This window comes from Schistocerca piceifrons, chromosome 4 (genome assembly GCF_021461385.2).
Source record: "Schistocerca piceifrons isolate TAMUIC-IGC-003096 chromosome 4, iqSchPice1.1, whole genome shotgun sequence".
NCBI classification, from domain to species: domain Eukaryota; kingdom Metazoa; phylum Arthropoda; class Insecta; order Orthoptera; family Acrididae; genus Schistocerca; species Schistocerca piceifrons.
Genome location: NC_060141.1, coordinates 759,231,882 through 759,234,951, shown reverse-complemented (window position 1 = coordinate 759,234,951; position 3,070 = coordinate 759,231,882). Strand labels below are relative to the sequence as shown.

At 43.6% G+C, this 3,070-nt stretch overlaps 1 pseudogene; it reads left to right on the top strand.

The window, feature by feature from the left end:
• The first annotated feature begins 608 nt into the window (after positions 1 to 608).
• On the top strand, positions 609 to 726 carry LOC124797115 (annotated as a pseudogene).
• Positions 727 to 3,070: the final 2,344 nt, after the last annotated feature.

Genomic DNA, 3,070 nt, shown 5'->3' with positions numbered 1-3,070 from the left:
TGAGATTGCAGTTACTTATTCTGAAATATTAGATTTTGAAAGTAAAGTTAGATAAATGACTGGCTGTAACTGAATCTTTGTTACGTAAAAAATGACTTTCAGTAACCTCAGTGTAACGTGACGCTAAATTTAGAAAAAGGTAGGTAATTTACGCTTAATTATTGAAAGGTTGAATTGAATTTCCTTTAAGCATATGAGCAACTGATGCTACTTTTAACGTAAGAAGAATGAGATACGTACAAAGCCAGCAGAAGTAATTTGCTAAATTAAATACAGAATAAATGGAATTGTGCACTCTTAACTTGTATTGTATCTTTAGTTATTAGTTTTGCCAGTGAAATTTTACGTTACTTTAAGTGAGTGAAGTTAATACTCAAAATTGCAAAGTATTTAAGCCCCTCTGCAATACAAGAAATGAGGCAGCAAAATTTAGACTGAGACTGGTCGTTAGCAAACAAACAAAACTGTCAGAAAGAAAGTTAATCACTTTTCACATTTGTTATGACAGTCGGTGATTGCATGGAAAGGAAGACTGTGCTTGGTAATAATGTCTGAAACAATGACAACACAGGCACACTACAAATTTGACTATTGCAGATTGTTATTCAGCCAACGGCCTTGTCGCAGTGGTAACACCGGTTCCCGTCATATCACCGATGTTAAGCGCTGTCGGCCTGGGCTAGCACTTGGATGGGTGACCACCCGGTCTGCCGAGGGCTGTTGGCAAGCGAGGTGCACTCAGCCCTTGTGAGGCGAACTGGGGAGCTACTTGATTGATAAGTAGCGGCTCCGGTGTGCTGACCACATGCCCCTCCGTATTCGCATCCAGTGACGCCTGTGGGCTGAGGATGACACGGCGGCCGGTCGGTACCTTTGGGCCTTCATGTCCTATTAGGGAGGAGGTTTTTTTTTTTAGATTATTATTCAAGAAAGTTAATCACATTTTGTGAAAGAAATGCCACTGGATAATCCCTGTACAATATTAGTTATACTCTATCAGTTAACGGTCTTATAATGTTGCAGCTGTGTGAATGATGAAGAATGTAGCCGACGACAATGCTGAGCTGCTGCTGGTTGAGAACCACGAGTCATCTCCAGAGCCACGGACAATTAAGGGACAGGTAATAGTTAGGAATGCAGCTTCCTGCGCCTATTCACTCCACAATACTCTCAGGTTAACGAAGCAGGTGCTCCTACACTTGCGTGATCATAGCTGCACACCGCGTGTGTGGAGCGCCCAACAAACACTTCCACACTCTTTCATTACTCAATCTACTCTGCTTCCTCTCTGCTCGCAGCGCGACAGAGAGTCTTCATACACAAAGATAAACAATGACAGAGCTATTGCTGTTTCCTAGTTGCTATCGATACATTTAAATAATGTTCCCTTGGCTATTATCCAACAATTTACAATATTTTCATTGTAACTGCGATCAGTTATATACACTGACAATTAAATACACTGTACATCCATTATGTTTAAATATACCAGGTGGTTGCAATTAAACTTTCCCTATTTAACACTTTATAACACGGAAAGTAATTACCGTACGAGTACCAAACGTGGTAGCATTAATGTCAAGGACATGGGGAAGAGAAATACTGCAGTATCAATTAAATTGAAACATGTTTAATGTGCTGCTGCGGTACATCATACCATTACATATCGGTACCATTATGGCTACTAAAGGGCCTCAATATGGCGCCTGTCAGTGTCCAGAAGAGTATGATGGCGCAGGACTGCATTCAGCACAACAGAACGAAGCATGTCCATAGATATGTTATCTGCCTCTCTTGATATGCTGCACTTCAGGTCAGCACATGTGTGAATGTTCCCCTGTCCTTCCCCTGTCCTTCAGGCAGCCCCACAGCCAGAAATCACGGGGAGTGAGATCAGGTGGTCGAGTCGGCCAACCATTTGGAAACGATCGGCTGATAATTCAATAGTTTGCAAATGTGTTTCGGAGAAGCAGGTGAACTTCACGAGAGATGTGAGGTGGGGCCCCATCTTGAATGGAAACTGTTGAGTTCAATGCGTCTCTCTCCTGTAGGTCTGGTATGACATGCTGGCGAAGCATATCGCAGTAACGCTGGCCAGTCACACTGCATGTCTTTGGTCCTTGAGTGGAAACCTGTTCGAAAAAGAATGGGCCAATGACGAACGGAGCCCTGAAGCCAAACCATAAGGAGACGTGTTCACCATCCAGAGGAACTTCATGCACAGTGACTGGAGGTGAAGATCCCCACACTTGGAAATTCTGTGTGTTCACCTCACCCGTCAGAAAAAAATGAGCTTCGTCTGTCCATAGTATGGTCTAGGGCCAGCCCTCGTCAACTTCAGTCCTTGCGAGAAAGTGCAGAGCGAAGTCAACACGTCGTTGTGCGTCCTATGGTGCAAATTGCTGTACGATATGGATCTTGTACGGATGCCATTCGAGAATGATTCGAAGCATCTCCCGTACAGTGGACCAAGGGATGTTCAACTGTCGTGACACAGCACGCGCACTGCCTGAAGATCGGGAATTGTGCGCGGCATCGTCTGCCATAGCAACAGCTATTTCATCAACCACCTGTAGTGCAACCGGTCGTCGCCCAACACTTCTTCATCTCGCTCAGCACATCAGGTGGAGAAAGTGAGCCCTTCCGTAATCCTTTCAGCCAGCGATATTACTGTTGTTTCTTGAGAATAGAGCTTCACCAGTAATGGTCTGCTCCTTTTGTCCATGTTCATGTTGACACGTCAACAGGTGCACTGCGACTGGTCAGGTGTGTGAGACTGTGAAACGCGATGACTGATGACGACACCTGGTGGCCATAGTTGGAACTGGACGATGGCGCTGTGATCCATGGAAATCATTCCCCATACTTTGGACATGATACCAAGTTTGATACTCGAACGGTAATTAGTTTCCATATTATACCGTGTTAAATAGGGAAGTTTAATTATAAACACCCGGTACTTCTTCTAAGCTAATCGTTTCAATAAATTTAACACACCTGTACCTAGCAAGCTAATAAAAGTTTGTCATTCAATAATTTTGTACGTATTATTGTATTTTCACCTAATGAA